The sequence below is a fragment of the Rhipicephalus microplus genome, chromosome 2 (genome assembly GCF_043290135.1).
Source record: "Rhipicephalus microplus isolate Deutch F79 chromosome 2, USDA_Rmic, whole genome shotgun sequence".
NCBI classification, from domain to species: Eukaryota; Metazoa; Arthropoda; class Arachnida; order Ixodida; family Ixodidae; genus Rhipicephalus; species Rhipicephalus microplus.
In genome coordinates this window covers 199,668,656-199,686,985 of record NC_134701.1, presented here as the reverse complement: position 1 = coordinate 199,686,985, position 18,330 = coordinate 199,668,656, and the positions used below count along the sequence as shown (strand labels likewise).

At 47.8% G+C, this 18,330-nt stretch overlaps 56 non-coding genes across 56 annotated transcripts; all 56 read right to left on the bottom strand.

Moving 5' to 3' along the window:
* Positions 1-8: 8 nt before the first annotated feature.
* Positions 9-81, bottom strand: TRNAV-UAC (transfer RNA valine (anticodon UAC)). The gene has a single exon. It is a non-coding gene; the product is annotated as a tRNA-Val (tRNA).
* A 217-nt stretch (positions 82-298) lies between these two features.
* Positions 299-371, bottom strand: TRNAV-UAC (transfer RNA valine (anticodon UAC)). Its single transcript has one exon. It is a non-coding gene; the product is annotated as a tRNA-Val (tRNA).
* A 72-nt stretch (positions 372-443) lies between these two features.
* Positions 444-516, bottom strand: TRNAV-UAC (transfer RNA valine (anticodon UAC)). Its single transcript has one exon. It is a non-coding gene; the product is annotated as a tRNA-Val (tRNA).
* Positions 517-877: 361 nt separating this feature from the next.
* Positions 878-950, bottom strand: TRNAV-AAC (transfer RNA valine (anticodon AAC)). Its single transcript has one exon. It is a non-coding gene; the product is annotated as a tRNA-Val (tRNA).
* Positions 951-1,023: 73 nt separating this feature from the next.
* TRNAV-AAC (transfer RNA valine (anticodon AAC)) lies at positions 1,024-1,096 on the bottom strand. The gene has a single exon. It is a non-coding gene; the product is annotated as a tRNA-Val (tRNA).
* A 71-nt stretch (positions 1,097-1,167) lies between these two features.
* TRNAV-CAC (transfer RNA valine (anticodon CAC)) lies at positions 1,168-1,240 on the bottom strand. Its single transcript has one exon. It is a non-coding gene; the product is annotated as a tRNA-Val (tRNA).
* A 71-nt stretch (positions 1,241-1,311) lies between these two features.
* On the bottom strand, positions 1,312-1,384 carry TRNAV-UAC (transfer RNA valine (anticodon UAC)). Its single transcript has one exon. It is a non-coding gene; the product is annotated as a tRNA-Val (tRNA).
* Positions 1,385-1,747: 363 nt separating this feature from the next.
* Positions 1,748-1,820, bottom strand: TRNAV-AAC (transfer RNA valine (anticodon AAC)). Its single transcript has one exon. It is a non-coding gene; the product is annotated as a tRNA-Val (tRNA).
* A 72-nt stretch (positions 1,821-1,892) lies between these two features.
* TRNAV-UAC (transfer RNA valine (anticodon UAC)) lies at positions 1,893-1,965 on the bottom strand. Its single transcript has one exon. It is a non-coding gene; the product is annotated as a tRNA-Val (tRNA).
* Positions 1,966-2,036: 71 nt separating this feature from the next.
* TRNAV-AAC (transfer RNA valine (anticodon AAC)) lies at positions 2,037-2,109 on the bottom strand. The gene has a single exon. It is a non-coding gene; the product is annotated as a tRNA-Val (tRNA).
* Positions 2,110-2,182: 73 nt separating this feature from the next.
* Positions 2,183-2,255, bottom strand: TRNAV-UAC (transfer RNA valine (anticodon UAC)). The gene has a single exon. It is a non-coding gene; the product is annotated as a tRNA-Val (tRNA).
* A 71-nt stretch (positions 2,256-2,326) lies between these two features.
* TRNAV-CAC (transfer RNA valine (anticodon CAC)) lies at positions 2,327-2,399 on the bottom strand. The gene has a single exon. It is a non-coding gene; the product is annotated as a tRNA-Val (tRNA).
* Positions 2,400-7,382: 4,983 nt separating this feature from the next.
* Positions 7,383-7,455, bottom strand: TRNAV-UAC (transfer RNA valine (anticodon UAC)). The gene has a single exon. It is a non-coding gene; the product is annotated as a tRNA-Val (tRNA).
* Positions 7,456-7,528: 73 nt separating this feature from the next.
* Positions 7,529-7,601, bottom strand: TRNAV-CAC (transfer RNA valine (anticodon CAC)). Its single transcript has one exon. It is a non-coding gene; the product is annotated as a tRNA-Val (tRNA).
* A 72-nt stretch (positions 7,602-7,673) lies between these two features.
* TRNAG-ACC (transfer RNA glycine (anticodon ACC)) lies at positions 7,674-7,746 on the bottom strand. Its single transcript has one exon. It is a non-coding gene; the product is annotated as a tRNA-Gly (tRNA).
* Positions 7,747-7,818: 72 nt separating this feature from the next.
* TRNAV-UAC (transfer RNA valine (anticodon UAC)) lies at positions 7,819-7,891 on the bottom strand. The gene has a single exon. It is a non-coding gene; the product is annotated as a tRNA-Val (tRNA).
* Positions 7,892-7,962: 71 nt separating this feature from the next.
* Positions 7,963-8,035, bottom strand: TRNAV-AAC (transfer RNA valine (anticodon AAC)). The gene has a single exon. It is a non-coding gene; the product is annotated as a tRNA-Val (tRNA).
* A 70-nt stretch (positions 8,036-8,105) lies between these two features.
* On the bottom strand, positions 8,106-8,178 carry TRNAV-UAC (transfer RNA valine (anticodon UAC)). Its single transcript has one exon. It is a non-coding gene; the product is annotated as a tRNA-Val (tRNA).
* Positions 8,179-8,395: 217 nt separating this feature from the next.
* Positions 8,396-8,468, bottom strand: TRNAV-AAC (transfer RNA valine (anticodon AAC)). The gene has a single exon. It is a non-coding gene; the product is annotated as a tRNA-Val (tRNA).
* A 73-nt stretch (positions 8,469-8,541) lies between these two features.
* Positions 8,542-8,614, bottom strand: TRNAV-CAC (transfer RNA valine (anticodon CAC)). The gene has a single exon. It is a non-coding gene; the product is annotated as a tRNA-Val (tRNA).
* A 72-nt stretch (positions 8,615-8,686) lies between these two features.
* TRNAV-AAC (transfer RNA valine (anticodon AAC)) lies at positions 8,687-8,759 on the bottom strand. Its single transcript has one exon. It is a non-coding gene; the product is annotated as a tRNA-Val (tRNA).
* A 507-nt stretch (positions 8,760-9,266) lies between these two features.
* On the bottom strand, positions 9,267-9,339 carry TRNAV-AAC (transfer RNA valine (anticodon AAC)). Its single transcript has one exon. It is a non-coding gene; the product is annotated as a tRNA-Val (tRNA).
* Positions 9,340-9,555: 216 nt separating this feature from the next.
* Positions 9,556-9,628, bottom strand: TRNAV-CAC (transfer RNA valine (anticodon CAC)). The gene has a single exon. It is a non-coding gene; the product is annotated as a tRNA-Val (tRNA).
* Positions 9,629-9,700: 72 nt separating this feature from the next.
* TRNAV-UAC (transfer RNA valine (anticodon UAC)) lies at positions 9,701-9,773 on the bottom strand. Its single transcript has one exon. It is a non-coding gene; the product is annotated as a tRNA-Val (tRNA).
* A 73-nt stretch (positions 9,774-9,846) lies between these two features.
* On the bottom strand, positions 9,847-9,919 carry TRNAV-CAC (transfer RNA valine (anticodon CAC)). Its single transcript has one exon. It is a non-coding gene; the product is annotated as a tRNA-Val (tRNA).
* A 212-nt stretch (positions 9,920-10,131) lies between these two features.
* TRNAV-UAC (transfer RNA valine (anticodon UAC)) lies at positions 10,132-10,204 on the bottom strand. The gene has a single exon. It is a non-coding gene; the product is annotated as a tRNA-Val (tRNA).
* A 217-nt stretch (positions 10,205-10,421) lies between these two features.
* On the bottom strand, positions 10,422-10,494 carry TRNAV-CAC (transfer RNA valine (anticodon CAC)). Its single transcript has one exon. It is a non-coding gene; the product is annotated as a tRNA-Val (tRNA).
* Positions 10,495-10,568: 74 nt separating this feature from the next.
* TRNAV-UAC (transfer RNA valine (anticodon UAC)) lies at positions 10,569-10,641 on the bottom strand. The gene has a single exon. It is a non-coding gene; the product is annotated as a tRNA-Val (tRNA).
* Positions 10,642-10,712: 71 nt separating this feature from the next.
* TRNAV-CAC (transfer RNA valine (anticodon CAC)) lies at positions 10,713-10,784 on the bottom strand. The gene has a single exon. It is a non-coding gene; the product is annotated as a tRNA-Val (tRNA).
* A 67-nt stretch (positions 10,785-10,851) lies between these two features.
* On the bottom strand, positions 10,852-10,924 carry TRNAI-UAU (transfer RNA isoleucine (anticodon UAU)). Its single transcript has one exon. It is a non-coding gene; the product is annotated as a tRNA-Ile (tRNA).
* A 73-nt stretch (positions 10,925-10,997) lies between these two features.
* TRNAA-AGC (transfer RNA alanine (anticodon AGC)) lies at positions 10,998-11,070 on the bottom strand. Its single transcript has one exon. It is a non-coding gene; the product is annotated as a tRNA-Ala (tRNA).
* Positions 11,071-11,142: 72 nt separating this feature from the next.
* TRNAV-AAC (transfer RNA valine (anticodon AAC)) lies at positions 11,143-11,215 on the bottom strand. Its single transcript has one exon. It is a non-coding gene; the product is annotated as a tRNA-Val (tRNA).
* A 215-nt stretch (positions 11,216-11,430) lies between these two features.
* TRNAV-CAC (transfer RNA valine (anticodon CAC)) lies at positions 11,431-11,503 on the bottom strand. The gene has a single exon. It is a non-coding gene; the product is annotated as a tRNA-Val (tRNA).
* Positions 11,504-12,006: 503 nt separating this feature from the next.
* TRNAV-AAC (transfer RNA valine (anticodon AAC)) lies at positions 12,007-12,079 on the bottom strand. Its single transcript has one exon. It is a non-coding gene; the product is annotated as a tRNA-Val (tRNA).
* A 72-nt stretch (positions 12,080-12,151) lies between these two features.
* TRNAV-AAC (transfer RNA valine (anticodon AAC)) lies at positions 12,152-12,224 on the bottom strand. The gene has a single exon. It is a non-coding gene; the product is annotated as a tRNA-Val (tRNA).
* A 72-nt stretch (positions 12,225-12,296) lies between these two features.
* TRNAV-AAC (transfer RNA valine (anticodon AAC)) lies at positions 12,297-12,369 on the bottom strand. The gene has a single exon. It is a non-coding gene; the product is annotated as a tRNA-Val (tRNA).
* Positions 12,370-12,578: 209 nt separating this feature from the next.
* TRNAV-AAC (transfer RNA valine (anticodon AAC)) lies at positions 12,579-12,651 on the bottom strand. Its single transcript has one exon. It is a non-coding gene; the product is annotated as a tRNA-Val (tRNA).
* A 216-nt stretch (positions 12,652-12,867) lies between these two features.
* TRNAV-AAC (transfer RNA valine (anticodon AAC)) lies at positions 12,868-12,940 on the bottom strand. The gene has a single exon. It is a non-coding gene; the product is annotated as a tRNA-Val (tRNA).
* A 72-nt stretch (positions 12,941-13,012) lies between these two features.
* Positions 13,013-13,085, bottom strand: TRNAV-AAC (transfer RNA valine (anticodon AAC)). Its single transcript has one exon. It is a non-coding gene; the product is annotated as a tRNA-Val (tRNA).
* Positions 13,086-13,593: 508 nt separating this feature from the next.
* TRNAV-AAC (transfer RNA valine (anticodon AAC)) lies at positions 13,594-13,666 on the bottom strand. The gene has a single exon. It is a non-coding gene; the product is annotated as a tRNA-Val (tRNA).
* Positions 13,667-13,736: 70 nt separating this feature from the next.
* TRNAV-UAC (transfer RNA valine (anticodon UAC)) lies at positions 13,737-13,809 on the bottom strand. Its single transcript has one exon. It is a non-coding gene; the product is annotated as a tRNA-Val (tRNA).
* Positions 13,810-13,880: 71 nt separating this feature from the next.
* TRNAV-CAC (transfer RNA valine (anticodon CAC)) lies at positions 13,881-13,953 on the bottom strand. The gene has a single exon. It is a non-coding gene; the product is annotated as a tRNA-Val (tRNA).
* Positions 13,954-15,087: 1,134 nt separating this feature from the next.
* On the bottom strand, positions 15,088-15,160 carry TRNAV-CAC (transfer RNA valine (anticodon CAC)). Its single transcript has one exon. It is a non-coding gene; the product is annotated as a tRNA-Val (tRNA).
* A 74-nt stretch (positions 15,161-15,234) lies between these two features.
* On the bottom strand, positions 15,235-15,307 carry TRNAV-UAC (transfer RNA valine (anticodon UAC)). Its single transcript has one exon. It is a non-coding gene; the product is annotated as a tRNA-Val (tRNA).
* Positions 15,308-15,378: 71 nt separating this feature from the next.
* TRNAV-CAC (transfer RNA valine (anticodon CAC)) lies at positions 15,379-15,450 on the bottom strand. The gene has a single exon. It is a non-coding gene; the product is annotated as a tRNA-Val (tRNA).
* A 67-nt stretch (positions 15,451-15,517) lies between these two features.
* TRNAI-UAU (transfer RNA isoleucine (anticodon UAU)) lies at positions 15,518-15,590 on the bottom strand. Its single transcript has one exon. It is a non-coding gene; the product is annotated as a tRNA-Ile (tRNA).
* A 73-nt stretch (positions 15,591-15,663) lies between these two features.
* TRNAA-AGC (transfer RNA alanine (anticodon AGC)) lies at positions 15,664-15,736 on the bottom strand. Its single transcript has one exon. It is a non-coding gene; the product is annotated as a tRNA-Ala (tRNA).
* Positions 15,737-15,808: 72 nt separating this feature from the next.
* Positions 15,809-15,881, bottom strand: TRNAV-AAC (transfer RNA valine (anticodon AAC)). Its single transcript has one exon. It is a non-coding gene; the product is annotated as a tRNA-Val (tRNA).
* A 215-nt stretch (positions 15,882-16,096) lies between these two features.
* Positions 16,097-16,169, bottom strand: TRNAV-CAC (transfer RNA valine (anticodon CAC)). Its single transcript has one exon. It is a non-coding gene; the product is annotated as a tRNA-Val (tRNA).
* A 363-nt stretch (positions 16,170-16,532) lies between these two features.
* TRNAV-UAC (transfer RNA valine (anticodon UAC)) lies at positions 16,533-16,605 on the bottom strand. Its single transcript has one exon. It is a non-coding gene; the product is annotated as a tRNA-Val (tRNA).
* A 72-nt stretch (positions 16,606-16,677) lies between these two features.
* On the bottom strand, positions 16,678-16,750 carry TRNAV-CAC (transfer RNA valine (anticodon CAC)). Its single transcript has one exon. It is a non-coding gene; the product is annotated as a tRNA-Val (tRNA).
* A 503-nt stretch (positions 16,751-17,253) lies between these two features.
* TRNAV-AAC (transfer RNA valine (anticodon AAC)) lies at positions 17,254-17,326 on the bottom strand. Its single transcript has one exon. It is a non-coding gene; the product is annotated as a tRNA-Val (tRNA).
* A 72-nt stretch (positions 17,327-17,398) lies between these two features.
* On the bottom strand, positions 17,399-17,471 carry TRNAV-AAC (transfer RNA valine (anticodon AAC)). Its single transcript has one exon. It is a non-coding gene; the product is annotated as a tRNA-Val (tRNA).
* A 72-nt stretch (positions 17,472-17,543) lies between these two features.
* On the bottom strand, positions 17,544-17,616 carry TRNAV-AAC (transfer RNA valine (anticodon AAC)). The gene has a single exon. It is a non-coding gene; the product is annotated as a tRNA-Val (tRNA).
* A 209-nt stretch (positions 17,617-17,825) lies between these two features.
* Positions 17,826-17,898, bottom strand: TRNAV-AAC (transfer RNA valine (anticodon AAC)). The gene has a single exon. It is a non-coding gene; the product is annotated as a tRNA-Val (tRNA).
* Positions 17,899-18,114: 216 nt separating this feature from the next.
* Positions 18,115-18,187, bottom strand: TRNAV-AAC (transfer RNA valine (anticodon AAC)). Its single transcript has one exon. It is a non-coding gene; the product is annotated as a tRNA-Val (tRNA).
* Between the last annotated feature and the right edge of the window lie 143 nt (positions 18,188-18,330).

Genomic DNA, 18,330 nt, shown 5'->3' with positions numbered 1-18,330 from the left:
AATCCTCTCGTTCCTGCCAGGGATCGAACTTGGTGCCTTCCGCGCGTAAGGCGGATGTGATAACCACTACACCACAAGCACAGCTGTGCAGAGCTCTCACGAATGAGGCTTTGTTCAATGAAGCATATTGAAACTAAATAAAGAGATGCTCTTGTGTCTGCCAGGTATCGACCCTGGGGCCTTCCGCGTGTTAGGAGGATGTGATAACCACTACACCACAAGCACAGCTGTGCAGAGCTCTCACGAATGAGTCTTTGTTCAAAGACGTATATTGAAACTGTAAAAAAAGGAATGCTCTCGTTCCAGCCAGGAATCGAACCTGGTGCCTTCCGCGCGTAAGGCGGATGTGATAACCACTACACCACAAGCACAGCTGTGCAGAGCTCTCGCGAATGAGTCTTTGTTCAATGACGTATATTGAAACTGTAAAAAAGAAATGCTCTCGTTCCTGCCAGGGATCGAACCTGGTGCCTTCCGCGCGTAAGGCGGATGTGATAACCACTACACCACAAGCACAGCTGTGCAGAGCTCTCACGAATGAGTCTTTGTTCAATGACGTATATTGAAACTGTAAAAAAGAAATGCCCTTGTGCCTGCCAGGGATCTAACCTGGGGCCTTCCGCGTGTTAGGCGTATTTGATAACCACTACACCACAAGCACAGCTGTGCAGAGCTCTCACGAATGAGCCCTTGTTCAATTACGTATATTGAAACTGTAAAAAAGAAGTGCTCTTGTGCCTGCCAGAGATCGAACCTGGAGCCTTCCGTGTGTTAAGCGGATGCGATAACCACTACACCACAAGCACAGCTGTGCAGAGCTCTCATGAATGAGTCTTTGTTCAATGACGTATATTGAAACTAAATAAATAAATGCTCTTGTGTCTGCCAGGTATCGAACTTGGGGCCTTCCGCGTGTTAGGCGGATGTGATAACCACTACACCACAAGCACAGCTGTGCAGAGCTCTCACGAATGAGTCTTTGTTCAATGAAGTATATTGAAACTGTAAAAAAAGAAGTGCTCTTGTGCCTGCCACGGATCGAACCTGGGGCCTTCCGCGTGTTAGGCGGATGTGATAACCACTGCACCACAAGCACAGCTGTGCAGAGCTCTCATGAATTAGTCTTTGTTCAATGACGTATATTGAAACTGAAAAAAGAAATGCTCTTGTGCCTGCCAGGGATCGAACCTGGGGCCTTCCGCGTGTGAAGCGGATGTGATAACCACTACATTACAAGCACAGCTGTGCAGAGCTCTCATGAATGAGTCTTTGTTCAATGACGTATATTGAAACTAAAGAAAGGAATGCTCGCGCGCCTGCCAGGGATCGAACCTGGTGCCTTCCACGCGTAAGGCGGATGTGATAACCACTACACCACAAGCGCAACTGTGCCGAACTCTCACGAATGAGCCTTTGTTCAATAACGTATATTGAAACTGTAAAAAAAGAAGTGCTCTTGTGCCTGCCACGGATCGAACCTGGGGCCTTCCGCGTGTGAGGCGGATGTGACAACCACTACACCACAACCACAGCTGTGCAGAGCTCTCACGATTGAGTCTTTGTTCAATGAAGCATATTGAAACTGTAAAAAAGAAGTGCTCTTGTGCCTGTCAGGGATCGAACCTGAGGCCTTCCGCGTGTTAGGGGGATGTGATAACCCCTAAACCACAAGCACAGCTGTGCAGAGCTCTCACGAATGAGCCTTTGTTCAATGACGTATATTGAAACTGTAAAAAAGAAGTGCTCTTGTGCTTGCCAGGGATCGAACCTGGGGCCTTCCGCGTGTTAAGTGGATGTGATAACCACTACACCACAAGCACAGCTGTGCAGAGCTCTCACAAATGAGCCTTTGTTCGATGACGTATAATTAAACTGTAAAAAAGAACTGCTCTTGTGCCTGCCAGGGATCGAACCTGGTGCCTTCCGCGCGTAAGGTGGATGTGATAAACACTACACTACAAGCACAGCTGTGCAGAGCTCTCATGAATGAGTCTTTGTTCAATGACGTATATGGAAACTAAATAAAGAAATGCTCTTGTGTCTGCCAGGTATCGAACCTGGAGCCTTCCGCGTGTTAGGCGGATGTGATAACCACTACACCACAAGCACAGCTGTGCAGAGCTCTCACGAATGAGTCTTTGTTCAAAGACGTATATTGAAACTGTAAAAAAAGAAATGCTCTCGTTCCTGCCAGGGATCGAACTTGGTGCCTTCCGCGCGTAAGGCGGATGTGATAACCACTACACCACAAGCACAGCTGTGCAGAGCTCTCATGAATGAGTCTTTGTTCAATGACGTATATTGAAACTGAAAAAAGAAATGCTCTTGTGCCTGCCAGGGATCGAACCTGGGGCCTTCCGCGTGTGAAGCGGATGTGATAACCACTACACCACAAGCTTTCTTTTTCTTTATTGCCTGCTTAGACGTACACATATAAACACAAATACAGTCAGGGAACACAAGAAATAATGCAAGGCACATAAGACATAGATACATAAATGGGCATGGGTAAAAGGAGACACCAAACTTTGGCTGGCGTGTAATGGCTAAAATCGTCTCATGTTCATGAGTGGCTCGATCCTCGATACCCATTCAGGTATCGGATCTAAAGATTTATGTGCTTCCAGGAACCTGCCCACTGATTCGCGGAAGTACTCTTGTGCCGATCTTGCATCTATATCTACATGTCGTGCGGCCATGCAGGCCTTCATTATGCAGTGCAAACCCAGTAGCATAACAGCATCAAACGGGACACCTTCTTCGTTGTCCACAGTTAGGAAACGAATTCCTTGTGGGTCTAAAGGGAGGTCTTTCTTTAGCGTTCTTTGTAATATATCCCAGAAGAACACGCCTTCCCAGCATTCTAAGAAGACGTGCTCAATGGTTTCAGGCTTTCTGCATAAAAAACAGTGCACTCCCCATGGTACATACATTCCTTTTTCCTGTAGCCATGTTTTTACCTCTAGTGTCCCGGTGTGCAATCTGAAGAAAAAGGACTTGGCTCCTGGAGCTACATACATATGTTTGACACGCTTCAGGACATCACTTCCATACTTGGCACTATATATTGTGCGATACAAAGGCACGGGGAGTAGTATATCCACAAGATCTTTGTATAGCTTCCTTCGTTTCACTCCTGCCAGATATTCGCATGAGAATCGAGCACGCAAGAACTTATAAGCCATCACAACCTCCTTCAAAAAACCGAAAACCCCGCCTTCAATACATTCGGTGGATACCACAAAGTCCGGCACAAGTTTGCAAAGTCTGAGCTGTAATACAGTGCGCAAAAAGGGGTCCTTCACATCCCTAAGGAAGCAGAACCGGTTCACTATTTGCCTCAGGAATAAGTGCGACAGGCTACGACCTCCATGACGTACACGTCGGAACAAGTTGGTGCGGCTTGTCCTCTCCCAACTCGATCCCCAAACAAAAACAGCCAGAATTCTGTGGAGCTTTTGTATGTTAATGCGTGATCAGTGCAAAACACTCAACACATACCAAAGTTTGGTAATGAAAAACACATTACACACCATGGTACGTGCAAACATAGACAATTCCGAGCCCTTTGTCCTCTCAGTCCTTCCACGCATTTCCGCAACTTGGTTTTGCCAGTATGGTTCACTGTCCCGGTAAAACTCTAAAGGAACGCCTAGGTATTTCGTGGGAGTGGAAATCCATTGAATGTTGGCAAAGGTACTGGGTTTCATTGTCCATGCTCCATGCCAGATTCCGAGGCTCTTGCCCCAGTTAACTGCACTGCCACTAGTAACACAATAACGCTTCACAATTTCCACAGTTTTCATGATACTGGCGTGGTCCCCACAAAACACCGCGATGTCGTCCGCATAAGCGAGTAGTTTTACCTCCGCTTGCTGCATTTTAAAGCCATTGATACAGTTAGCCCGTATTACGCTGAGGCACAAGGGCTCAATATATAAAGCGAAAAGTAACGGCGATAGTGGGCACCCCTGGCGCACCGACCGCTGCACTTCGATAAGCTCTCCTACTGACTTATTTATTATCAACCTTGTCGTGCAACCCCTGTACGCCATTGCGACACCTTCCATGATAACAGATCCTACGTTCACGTACTCCAGAATGGCAAATAGTATGTCGTGCGGTACCCGGTCGAACGCCTTTTCCAGATCCAACTGGAGCATTGCGACCTTCTTGCACAATACGTCACAACACTCCAGTATGCTTCTCGCCGTATGAATGTTCGTGAAAATGGTTCGTTCCTTGATACCGCACGTCTGGTGTGGTCCAACTATATCTTTCACTACTGTTTGCAGTCTTTTAGCCAACACTTTCAAGAATATCTTATAGTCGACGTTCGCTAAGCTGATAGGGCGATATGCTGTTACCCGCTTTAATGTGTCGCGATCATCTGTTTTCGGGATAAAAACTGTGTGTGTGGACAGGAATGAAGGTGGTAGTCGTTTGCGCTCATATGCATCGTCTAAAATTGCGGCCAGTATAGGGGCTACTTCGTACTTGAACGCCTTATAAAAATCGGCTCCTAGCCCGTCGGGCCCGGGAGATTTCCCACGTTTCAAATCGTCTATCGCCACCGCCATCTCATCGGCCGTAATACGGCGCTCTAACATTTCCTTTGAGCTATCGTCAATCTTTGGCATTAAAGGCATGAATTCCGTCTCGAAACCCTCTGCGTCCACCGGGCAACGCGCGAACAGCTTTCTGTAGAACGCTGTGAACACGTGTTCGATGCCGCTCTGATCATATAAGATAACACCGTCTTGTTCCACTTCGTGAATCTCGTTCCGGCGGGCCCACTTTTTTTCCTTTGCGAGGGCTCGTTTAGTTGGCGCCTCGCCTGTTATCGTTGCTTCTACTCTAGCTCGCACCAACGCCCCCCGATAGCGTTCGATATCAGCCTGCTCAAGTTTTTGCTTCAGTGTGTTAATGTCGTCTTTGAACGTCCCAGGCGATAGGCTTTCTTCATAAGTTAGCATTTGCAAGCTTTGCCGCAGGTTTTCCTCATACTTATTCTTTTCGTGCTTTAAAGCGCTGGCTTGTTCAAGTGCCTTCAATTTAGCTGTTTGCTTAAATGTTTGCCATTTCTCACATATTGTTGTGTTTGTCTGGTTCTTTATCTCTTCTAGCAGGGCTAACACTTTCTCACAGTAAACCTCATCCTCCAAAATTTTAGCATTAAGTTTCCATAATTCCCACGCAAACTTATTTCGGTTTTTCGCTTTCTTATTAACATCGAACATGACTAGACAGTGGTCACTGAATGACACCGATTGCACACGATATTCTTGCGCAAGTGCTATCAATTCAGCCGGAACATACACTCTGTCCAGTCGGGCGTGGCTGGCTGCTTGGAAATGCGTGAAGCGCACAATGCGGTCGCACTCCAAGCAGTCCGCCACGTCCTCAAGCCCGTATTCATCAATTAATTCGCGAAGCTCAGCCGTGCTGGCGTCTCTATACGCTGTACCACTTGATTTATCACGCGCTGCCAGTACACAATTAAAGTCCCCCATCAGTACCAGGTTCCTTTCGACGTTGCAGTAATTTCTGACACTCTCGAAGAAATGTCTTCGTTCGTCGAACAAATTAGGAGCATAAAGGCATATCACTCGCCATTCAACTGAACCATAACGAAAATCACACAAAACCATGCGCCCCGCCAAATCTGACCTCACGCCCCTCACTTCAAGGCCTGGGTGTTGGCGCACAAAAAGAACGCACCCCGCGGATTGCCCTATGGCGTGACTCATACCCGCGTAGTACATTGACATGAAAGGTAGCACCATACTCTTGGTCTCATCTTCACTTCCAATTTTGGTTTCTTGTATGGCAATGATGTCTAAATCATGTTCGATCACCAGTCTATACAACTGTCGTTGTTTTCTCCTCGCCGCAAGCCCTCGAACATTGATTGTAGCAAATCGCAAGGATTTATCTGGCAGCGCCATTTGTATAATTAATAATAGAGACCCAGAGTATGGGCTTATGCTCCTGTCTACACAAGACCTTGGGGCCCGCGACATAGGTCGAGGCTTACACAGCTTACTGCTACGTGACCGGGGGCGGTGGCGGCGGCTTCGTCGTCGCCGTCAGCCTCCGATCCTGTGGGATGTTCGGCCGTGGCCGCACTGTCGGTCGACGTACAGGGGTTGCTTTTGCTGGAGGTTCATCGCGACTGCTTGGGTCGGTAGATTCGCTCTCTCCCTCGGCGCCTTCGTGTGATCGCTTATTCGTCGTGGTGCCCTCCTTGGAAATGTCCATTTCCTCCACTACTTCCCTGTTGACCTCTTCTGTCACGTTGCTTTTGTCCTCCTGCGTCTGCAGTGCTTCCGAGGAATCATTTTTCACCAACAATGTATCTTCGGCTTTGAGGTTCGTCGACTTTACGTGAGCACTCTCACCCGAGATTTGCTCAGCTGGCGCGCTGTCCATCGTGGCACTTTCTGCCTCCACTCTCGCTGCTGCCTCGGAATCTGCTTCGTCCATTAGGAGCTCCGAAGTGTCGTCGCTTCCCACGGGCCCTGCAACACTGGCGTAGGTACGCACGCATTCCGACTCGTTGTGTCCAAAGCGATGACACAACGTGCACCGTGGTACCTTACAGTCCCGACGAATGTGTCCAGTGCACTGGCAACGAAGGCATAGCGGTGCCCTTCCCGGCACCACCACAAGAGCCAGCTCACCAGCAATCCTTATTTGATGGGGTAAATCTTCTGGCTTGACTCCCGCCTTAAGTGTCATCGTCACATTTCGCGTCGTTGACGCCTTGTCAGTCACACCACTGACCTTCAACCGTTCCTTGATAATGTCCGTCACTCTGCCATAGTTCAGGAAGGCCGCTCGCACGTCGTCGTCCGGTACGGTAGGCAGGAGCCAGTGCAGCTTCAACCGAAGCTCCTGGTTCGATGGATCGATGAGGAGGCAACGCTGGCCCTTCACTTTCACTTCCGCTTTTTCCAGCAGCCTCTTCGCACCTTCGGCACATTTGAACGTGACGGCCCAAACGTGATTCATTTGATACGCCCCCAAGGACGTAACCTCGGAGAGCAGTTTCAAATCACTCAGCGTATCCCTGAAGTCTTCTACACGGTAGGGCCGTGCCCTCACATCCTCGTGCACAAAAACAGTATTCAAAACCAGACGTCCTGAAGGCAGACTAGGCAGAACAACGCGATACTCGTTATCCGAGGCAGCTATCACCCTGTTTCCGCGGCCAGAAACGGCCGCTGATACCGCTCCGACGGAGCCCATTCCAAACGCATCCGCTCGCTATCGCGGCCCGAAGTGGAATCCCCACTACACCACAAGCACAGCTGTGCAGAGCTCCCATGAATGAGTCTTTGTTCAATGACGTATATTGAAACTAAAAAAAGGAATGCTCTCGCGCCTGCCAGGGATCGAACCTGGTGCCTTCCACGCGTAAGGCGGATGTGATAACCACTACACCACAAGCGCAACTGTGCCGAACTCTCACGAATGAGCCTTTGTTCAATAACGTATATTGAAACTGTAAAAAACGGAGTGCTCTTGTGCCTGCCACGGATCGAACCTGGGGCCTTCCGCGTGTGAGGCGGATGTGACAACCACTACACCACAAGCACAGCTGTGCAGAGCTCTCACAGATGAGCCTTTGTTCAATGACGTATATTGAAACTGTAAAAAAGAAGTGCTCTTGTGCTTGCCAGGGATCGAACCTGGGGCCTTCCGCGTGGTAAGTGGATGTGATAACCACTACACCACAAGCACAGCTGTGCAGAGCCCTCACAAATGAGCCTTTGTTCGATGACGTATATTTAAACTGTAAAAAAGAAGTGCTCTTGTGCCTGCCAGAGATCGAACCTGTGGCCTTCCGCGTGTAAGGCGGATGTGATAACCACTACACCACAAGCACAGCTGTGCAGAGCTCTCACGAATGAGTCTTTGTTCAAAGACGTATATTGAAACTGAAAAAAGAAATTCTCTTGTGCCTGCCACGGATCGAACCTGGGGCCTTCCGCGTGTTAGGCGGATGTGACAACCACTGCACCACAAGCACAGCAGTGCAGAGCTCTCATGAATGAGGTTTGTTCAATGACGTATATTGAAACTGAAAAAAGGAATTCTCTCGCGCCTGCCAGGGATCGAACCTGGTTCCTTCCACGCGTAAGGCGGATGTGATAACCACTACACCACAAGCTCAACTGTGCCGAACTCTCACGAATGAGCCTTTGTTCAATAACGTATATTGAAACTGTAAAAAAAGAAGTGCTCTCGTGCCTGCCAGAGATCGAACCTGGTGCCTTCCACGCGTAAGGCGGATGTGATAACCACTACACCACAAGCGCAACTGTGCCGAACTCTCACGAATGAGCCTTTGTTCAATGACGTATATGGAAACTAAATAAAGAAATGCTCTTGTGTCTGCCAGGTATCGAACCTGGGGCCTTCCGCGTGTTAGGCGGATGTGATAACCACTACACCACAAGCACAGCTGTGCAGAGCTCTCACGAATGAGTCTTTGTTCAATGAAGTATATTGAAACTGTAAAAAAATAAGTGCTCTTGTGCCTGCCAGGGATCGAACCTGGGGCCTTCCGCGTGTGAAGCGGATGTGATAACCACTACACCACAAGCAAAGCTGTGCAGAGCTCTCATGAATGAGTCTTTGTTCAATGACGTATATTGAAACTGTAAAAAAGAAGTGCTCTTGTGTCTGCCAGGGATCAAACCTGGGACCTTCCGCGTGTTAGGCGGATGTGATAACCGCTACACCACAAGCACAGCTTTGCAGAGCTCTCACGAATGAGCCTTTGTTCAATGACGTATATTGAAAGTGTAAAAAAGAAGTGCTCTTGTGCCTGTCAGGGATCAAACCTGGGGCCTTCCGCGTGTTGAGTGGATGTGATAACACTACACCACAAGCACAGCTGCGAAGATCTCTCACGAATGAGCCTTTGTTCAATGACGTATATTTAAACTGTAAAAAAGATGGGCTCTTGTGCCTTCCAGGGATCTAACCTGAGGCCTTCCGCGTGTAAGGCAGATGTGATAACCACTACACCACAAGCACAGCTGTGCAGAGCCCTCACGAATGAGTCTTTGTTCAAAGACGTATAATGAAACTGTAAAAAAAAGAAATGCTCTCGTGCCTGCCAGGGAACGAACCTGGTGCCTTCCGCGCGTAAGGTGGATGTGACAAACACTACACCATAAGCACAGCTGTGCAGAGCTCTCATGAATGAGTCTTTGTTCAATAACGTATATGGAAACTAAATAAAGAAATGCTCTTGTGTCTGCCAGGTATCGAACCTGGGGCCTTCCGCGTGTTAGGCGGATGTGATAACCACTACACCACAAGCACAGCTGTGCAGAGCTCTCACGAATGAGTCTTTGTTCAATGAAGTATATTGAAACTGTAAAAAAAGAAGTGCTCTTGGGCCTGCCACGGATCGAACCTGGGGCCTTCCGCGTGTTAGGCGGATGTGATAACCACTGCACCACAAGCACAGCAGTGCAGAGCTCTCATGAATGAGGTTTGTTCAATGACGTATATTGAAACTGAAAAAAGAAATGCTCTTGTGCCTGCCAGGGATCGAACCTGGGGCCTTCCGCGTGTGAAGCGGATGTGATAACCACTACACCACAAGCACAGCTGTGCAGAGCTCTCATGAATGAGTCTTTGTTCAATGACGTATATTGAAACTAAAAAAAAGGAATGCTCTCGTGCCTGCCAGGGATCGAACCTGGTGCCTTCCACGCGTAAGGCGGATGTGATAACCACTACACCACAAGCGCAACTGTGCCGAACTCTCACGAATGAGCCATTGTTCAATAATGTATATTGAAACTGTAAAAAAAGAAGGGCTCTTGTGCCTGCCACGGATCGAACCTGGGGCCTTCCGCGTGTGAGGCGGATGTGATAACCACTACACCACAAACACAGCTGTGCAGAGCTCTCACAAATGAGTCTTTGTTCAATGACGTATATGAACTAAATAAAGAAATGCTCTTGTGTCTGCCAGGTATCGAACCTGGGGCCTTCGGCGTGTGAAGCGGATGTGATAACCACTACACCATAAGCACGGCTGTGCAGAGCACTCATGAATGAGTCTTTGTTCAATGACGTATATTGAAACTGTAAAAAAAATGCTCTCGTGCCTGCCAGGGATCGAACCTGGTGCCTTCCGCGCGTAAGGTGGATGTGATAACCACTACACCACAAGCACAGCTGTGCAGAGCTCTCATGAAAGAGTCTTTGTTCAATGACGTATATGGAAACTAAATAAAGAAATGCTCTTGTGCCTGCCAGCTATCGAACCTGGGGCCTTCCGCGCGTAAGGCGGATGTGATAACCACAACACCACTAGCGCAACTGTGCCGAACTCTCACGAATGAGCCTTTGTTCAATAACGTATATTGAAACTGTAAAAAAAGAAGGGCTCTTGTGCCTGCCACGGATCGAACCTGGGGCCTTCCGCGTGTGAGGCGGATGTGATAACCACTACACCACAACCACAGCTGTGCAGAGCTCTCACAAATGAGTCTTTGTTCAATAAAGTATATCGAAACTGTAAAAAAAAGAAATGCTCTCGTGCCTGCCAGGGATCGAACCTGGTGCCTCCCGCGTGTAAGGCGGATGTGATAACCACTACACCACAAACACAGCTGTGCAGAGCTCTCATGAATGAGTCTTTGTTCAATGACGTATATTGAAACTAAAAAAAGAAATGCTCTTGTGCCTGCCGGGATCGAACCTGGGGCCTTCCGCGTGTGAAGCGGATGTGATAACCACTACACCACAAGCACAGCTGTGCAATGCTCTCATGAATGAGTCTTTGTTAATGACGTATATTGAAACTGTAAAAAATGCTCTCGTGCCTGCCAGGGATCGAACCTGGTGCCTTCCGCGCATAAGGCGGGTGTGATAAACACTACACCACAAGCACAGCTGCGCAGAGCTCTCACGAATGAGGCTTTGTTTAATGAAGCATATTGAAACTGTAAAAAAGGAAGTGCTCTTGTGCCTGCCACGGATCGAACCTGGGGCCTTCCCCGTGCTAAGCGGATGTGATAACCACTACACCACAAGCACAGCTGTGCAGAGCTCTCATGAATGAGTCTTTGTTCAATGACGTATATTGAAACTGTAATAAAGAAGTGCTCTTGTGTCTGCCAGGGATCAAACCTGGGACCTTCCGCGTGTTAGGCGGATGTGATAACCGCTACACCACAAGCACAGCTTTGCAGAGCTCTCACGAATGAGCCTTTGTTCAATGACGTATATTGAAAGTGTAAAAAAGAAGTGCTCTTGTGCCTGTCAGGCATCGAACCTGGCGCCTTTGGCGTGTTTGGCAGATGTGATAACCACTGCACCACAAGCACAGCAGTGCAGAGCTCTCATGAATGAGGTTTGTTCAATGACGTATATTGAAACTAAAAAAAGAAATGCTCTTGTGCCTGCCATGGATCGAACCTGGGGCCTTCCGCGTGTGAAGCGGATGTGATAACCACTACACCACAAGCACAGCTGTGCAGTGCTCTCATGAATGAGTATTTGTTCAATGACGTATATTGAAACTGTAAAAAATGCTCTCGTGCCTGCCAGGGATCGAACCTGGTGCATTCCGCGCATAAGGCGGGTGTGATAAACACTACACCACAAGCACAGCTGCGCAGAGCTCTCACGAATGAGGCTTTGTTCAATGAAGCATATTGAAACTGTAAAAAAGGAAGTGCTCTTGTGCCTGCAACGAATCGAACCTGGGGCCTTTCGCGTGTTAAGCGGATGTGATAACCACTACACCACAAGCACAGCTGTGCAGAGCCCTCATGAATGAGCCTTTGTTCAATTACGTATATTGAAACTGTAAAAAAGAAGTGCTCTTGTGGCTGCCAGAGATCGAACCTGGCGCCTTCCGCGTATTAAGTGGATGTGATAACCACTACACCACAAGCACACCTGTGCAGAGCTCTCACGAATGAGCCTTTGTTCAATGACGTATATTGAAACTAAAAAAAGAAATGCTCTTGTGCCTGCCAGGGATCGATCCTGGTGCCTTCCGCGTGTTAGGCGGATGTGATAACCACTACACCACAAGCACGGCTGTATAGAGCTCTCACGAATGAGCCTTTGTTCAATTACGTATATTGTAACTGTAAAAAATAAGTGCTCCTGTGCCTGTCAGGGATCGAACATGAGGCCTTCCGCGTGTTAGGCGGATGTGATAACCGCTACACCACAAGCACAGCTGTGCAGAGCTCCCACGAATCAGCCTTTGTTCAATGACGTATATTGAAACTGTAAAAAAGAAGTGCTCTTGTGCTTGCCAGGGATCGAACCTGGGGCCTTCCGCGTGTTAAGTGGATGTGATAAACAGTACACCACAAGCACAGCTGTGCAGAGCTCTCACAAATGAGCCTTTGTTCAATGACGTATATTTACACTGTAAAAAAAGTGCTCTTGTGCCTGCGAGGGATCGAACCTGGGGCCTTCCGCGTGTTAGGCGGATGTAATAACCACCACACCACAAGCGCAGCTGTGCACAGCCCTCACGAATGAGCCTTTGTTCAATTACGTATATTGAAACTAAAAAATGCTCTTGTGCCTGCCAGGGATAGAACCTGGGGCCTTCCGCGTGTTAAGCGGATGTGATAACCACTACACCACAAGCACAGCTGTGCAGAGCTCTCACGAATGAGCCTTTGTTCAATGACGTATATTGAAACTGTAAAAAAGAAGTACTTTTGTGCCTGCCACGGATCGCACCTGGGGCCTTCCGCGTGTTAGGTGGATGTGATAACCACTACACCACAAGCACAGCTGTGCAGAGCTCTCATGAATGAGTCTTTGTTCAATGACGTATATTGAAAATAAAAAAAGAAATGCTCTTGTGCCTGCCAGGGATCGAACCTGGGGCCTTCCGCGTGTTAGGCGGATGTGACAGCCACTACACCACAAGCACAGCTGAGCAGAGCTCTCACAAATGAGTCTTTGTTCAATGACGTATATTGAAACTGTAAAAAAGAAGTGCTCTTGTGTCTGCCAGGGATCAAACCTGGGACCTTCCGCGTGTTAGGCGGATGTGATAACCGCTACACCACAAGCACAGCTTTGCAGAGCTCTCACGAATGAGCCTTTGTTCAATGACGTATATTGAAAGTGTAAAAAAGAAGTGCTCTTGTGCCTGTCAGGGATCAAACCTGGGGCCTTCCGCGTGTTGAGTGGATGTGATAACACTACACCACAAGCACAGCTGCGCAGATCTCTCACGAATGAGCCTTTGTTCAATGACGTATATTTAAACTGTAAAAAAGATGGGCTCTTGTGCCTTCCAGGGATCTAACCTGAGGCCTTCCGCGTGTAAGGCAGATGTGATAACCACTACACCACAAGCACAGCTGTGCAGAGCCCTCACGAATGAGTCTTTGTTCAAAGACGTATAATGAAACTGTAAAAAAAAAGAAATGCTCTCGTGCCTGCCAGGGATCGAACCTGGTGCCTTCCGCGCGTAAGGTGGATGTGACAAACACTACACCACAAGCACAGCTGTGCAGAGCTCTCATGAATGAGTCTTTGTTCAATAACGTATATGGAAACTAAATAAAGAAATGCTCTTGTGTCTGCCAGGTATCGAACCTGGGGCCTTCCGCGTGTTAGGCGGATGTGATAACCACTACACCACAAGCACAGCTGTGCAGAGCTCTCACGAATGAGTCTTTGTTCAATGAAGTATATTGAAACTGTAAAAAAAATGCTCTCGTGCCTGCCAGGGATCGAACCTGGTGCCTTCCGCGCGTAAGGTGGATGTGATAACCACTACACCACAAGCACAGCTGTGCAGAGCTCTCATGAAAGAGTCTTTGTTCAATGACGTATATGGAAACTAAATAAAGAAATGCTCTTGTGCCTGCCAGCTATCGAACCTGGGGCCTTCCGCGTGTGAAGCGGATGTGATAACCACTACACCACAAGCACAGCTGTGCAGAGCTCTCATGAATGAGTCTTTGTTCAATGACGTATATTGAAACTAAAAAAAGGAATGCTCTCGTGCCTGCCAAGGATCGAACCTGGTGCCTTCCACGCGTAAGGCGGATGTGATAACCACAACACCTTTTTTTTTTTTTTTTTTTATTTATTGCCTGGCATGGACATTGTACAGGGCAATCATTGCACACACATATATTACAATACAAGGAGAAAAAAAAAAGAACAAGCATTGCCATCAGTCCCATCTGTACTGATGTTGTCCTCTTAAAAATACTTAAGGTTTGCCAGGGGTTCAAACCTTGACAACCATTCTGGCTCGATATCCCCTATTTTGCTACACTCAATGAATGCAGACATGCTTTGCCTGAAATAAATTACTGCTGGCTTTGCGTCCGGGTCGAAATGGTATCCGGCCATTCGTGCACGCCATATACAGTGGAGACCGGTCAACATCACTACATCAAATGGGACCCCATCATCATTTGTTACTGCGAGGTACCTTATTCCGTGTGGATCTAGTGGAAAATCCTTCTTTATTGTCCTCTGTAATATGTCCCAAAAATGTACCCCTTCCCAACAATGCAAAAAAACATGGTCTATTGTTTCTGGTTTCTTACATATCAAGCAGTGTGACCCCCATGGTGTAAAAAAAACCCCGTTCCTCTGTGAAAGTCTTTACTGATAGTGTTCCTGTGTGTAACTTGAAGAAAAAAGTTTTCACCCCTGTAGGTACCTGCATGTTTCTCACCCGCTTCAGTACATTTTGTCCCGGTCTTCCACTGTATATGGCCCTGTACAATGGTACTGGCAAAACCATAGCACATACATCTTTGTACAATTCTTTTCTTCTAACACTTGCTAGATAATCTATCGAAAAGCGTACAGATAAAAAACGTACACTGTCTACCACTTCCTTGAGATACCCACGCAACGTCACGGGCCGGCTATCCGTAGTAACAACAAGATCTGGTAAGGCACTGCCTAACCTGAGCTGGCATACCGTACGCAAAAACGGATCCCTGACGAGATAACCACAACACCACTAGCGCAACTGTGCCGAACTCTCACGAATGAGCCTTTGTTCAATAACGTATATTGAAACTGTAAAAAAAGAAGGGCTCTTGTGCCTGCCACGGATCGAACCTGGGGCCTTCCGCGTGTGAGGCGGATGTGATAACCACTACACCACAACCACAGCTGTGCAGAGCTCTCACAAATGAGTCTTTGTTCAATAAAGTATATCGAAACTGTAAAAAAAAGAAATGCTCTCGTGCCTGCCAGGGATCGAACCTGGTGCCTCCCGCGTGTAAGGCGGATGTGATAACCACTACACCACAAACACAGCTGTGCAGAGCTCTCATGAATGAGTCTTTGTTCAATGACGTATATTGAAACTAAAAAAAGAAATGCTCTTGTGCCTGCCGGGATCGAACCTGGGGCCTTCCGCGTGTGAAGCGGATGTGATAACCACTACACCACAAGCACAGCTGTGCAATGCTCTCATGAATGAGTCTTTGTTAATGACGTATATTGAAACTGTAAAAAATGCTCTCGTGCCTGCCAGGGATCGAACCTGGTGCCTTCCGCGCATAAGGCGGGTGTGATAAACACTACACCACAAGCACAGCTGCGCAGAGCTCTCACGAATGAGGCTTTGTTTAATGAAGCATATTGAAACTGTAAAAAAGGAAGTGCTCTTGTGCCTGCCACGGATCGAACCTGGGGCCTTCCCCGTGCTAAGCGGATGTGATAACCACTACACCACAAGCACAGCTGTGCAGAGCTCTCATGAATGAGTCTTTGTTCAATGACGTATATTGAAACTGTAAAAATGAAGTGCTCTTGTGTCTGCCAGGGATCAAACCTGGGACCTTCCGCGTGTTAGGCGGATGTGATAACCGCTACACCACAAGCACAGCTTTGCAGAGCTCTCACGAATGAGCCTTTGTTCAATGACGTATATTGAAAGTGTAAAAAAGAAGTGCTCTTGTGCCTGTCAGGCATCGAACCTGGCGCCTTTGGCGTGTTTGGCAGATGTGATAACCACTGCACCACAAGCACAGCAGTGCAGAGCTCTCATGAATGAGGTTTGTTCAATGACGTATTTTGAAACTGAAAAAAGAAATGCTCTGGTGCCTGCCAGGGATCGAACCTGGGGCCTTCCGCGTGTGAAGCGGATGAGATAACCACTACACCACAAGCACAGCTGTGCAGAGCTCTCATGAATGAGTCTTTGTTCAATGACGTATATTGAAACTAAAAAAAGGAATGCTCTCGTGCCTGCCAGGGATCGAACCTGGTGCCTTCGACGCGTAAGGCGGATGTGATAACCACTACACCACAAGCGCAACTGTACCGAACTCTCACGAATGAGCCTTTGTTCAATAACGTATATTGAAACTGTAAAAAAAGAAATGCTCTTGTGCCTGCCACGGATCGAACCTGGGGCCTTCCGCGTGTGAGGCAGATGTGATAAACACTACACCACAACCACAGCTGTGCAGAGCTCTCACAAATGAGTCTTTGTTCAATGAAGTATATCGAAACTGTAAAAAAAGAAATGCTCTCGTGCCTGCCAGGGATCGAACCTGGAGCCTCCCGCGTGTAAGGCGAATGTGATAACCACTACACCACAAACACAGCTGTGCAGAGCCCTCATGAATGAGTCTTTGTTCAATGACGTATATTGAAACTAAAAAAAAGAAATGCTCTTGTGCCTGCCAGGGATCGAACCTGGGGCCTTCCGCGTGTGAAGCGGATGTGATAACCACTACACCACAAGCACAGCTGTGCAGTGCTCTCATGAATGAGTATTTGTTCAATGACGTATATTGAAACTGTAAAAAATGCTCTCGTGCCTGCCAGGGATCGAACCTGGTGCATTCCGCGCATAAGGCGGGTGTGATAAACACTACACCACAAGCACAGCTGCGCAGAGCTCTCACGAATGAGGCTTTGTTCAATGAAGCATATTGAAACTGTAAAAAAGGAAGTGCTCTTGTGCCTGCAACGAATCGAACCTGGGGCCTTTCGCGTGTTAAGCGGATGTGATAACCACTACACCACAAGCACAGCTGTGCAGAGCCCTCATGAATGAGCCTTTGTTCAATTACGTATATTGAAACTGTAAAAAAGAAGTGCTCTTGTGGCTGCCAGAGATCGAACCTGGCGCCTTCCGCGTATTAAGTGGATGTGATAACCACTACACCACAAGCACACCTGTGCAGAGCTCTCACGAATGAGCCTTTGTTCAATGACGTATATTGAAACTAAAAAAAGAAATGCTCTTGTGCCTGCCAGGGATCGATCCTGGTGCCTTCCGCGTGTTAGGCGGATGTGATAACCACTACACCACAAGCACGGCTGTATAGAGCTCTCACGAATGAGCCTTTGTTCAATTACGTATATTGTAACTGTAAAAAATAAGTGCTCCTGTGCCTGTCAGGGATCGAACATGAGGCCTTCCGCGTGTTAGGCGGATGTGATAACCGCTACACCACAAGCACAGCTGTGCAGAGCTCCCACGAATCAGCCTTTGTTCAATGACGTATATTGAAACTGTAAAAAAGCAGTGCTCTTGTGCTTGCCAGGGATCGAACCTGGGGCCTTCCGCGTGTTAAGTGGATGTGATAAACAGTACACCACAAGCACAGCTGTGCAGAGCTCTCACAAATGAGCCTTTGTTCAATGACGTATATTTAAACTGTAAAAAAAGTGCTCTTGTGCCTGCGAGGGATCGAACCTGGGGCCTTCCGCGTGTTAGGCGGATGTAATAACCACCACACCACAAGCGCAGCTGTGCACAGCCCTCACGAATGAGCCTTTGTTCAATTACGTATATTGAAACTAAAAAATGCTCTTGTGCCTGCCAGGGATAGAACCTGGGGCCTTCCGCGTGTTAAGCGGATGTGATAACCACTACACCACAAGCACAGCTGTGCAGAGCTCTCACGAATGAGCCTTTGTTCAATGACGTATATTGAAACTGTAAAAAAGAAGTACTTTTGTGCCTGCCACGGATCGCACCTGGGGCCTTCCGCGTGTTAGGTGGATGTGATAACCACTACACCACAAGCACAGCTGTGCAGAGCTCTCATGAATGAGTCTTTGTTCAATGACGTATATTGAAAATAAAAAAAGAAATGCTCTTGTGCCTGCCAGGGATCGAACCTGGGGCCTTCCGCGTGTTAGGCGGATGTGACAGCCACTACACCACAAGCACAGCTGAGCAGAGCTCTCACAAATGAGTCTTTGTTCAATGAAGTATATTGAAACTGTGAAAAAAGCAGTGCTCTTGTGCCTGCAACGGATCGAACCTGGGGCCTTCTGCGTGTTAGGCGGATGTGATAACCACTACACCACAAG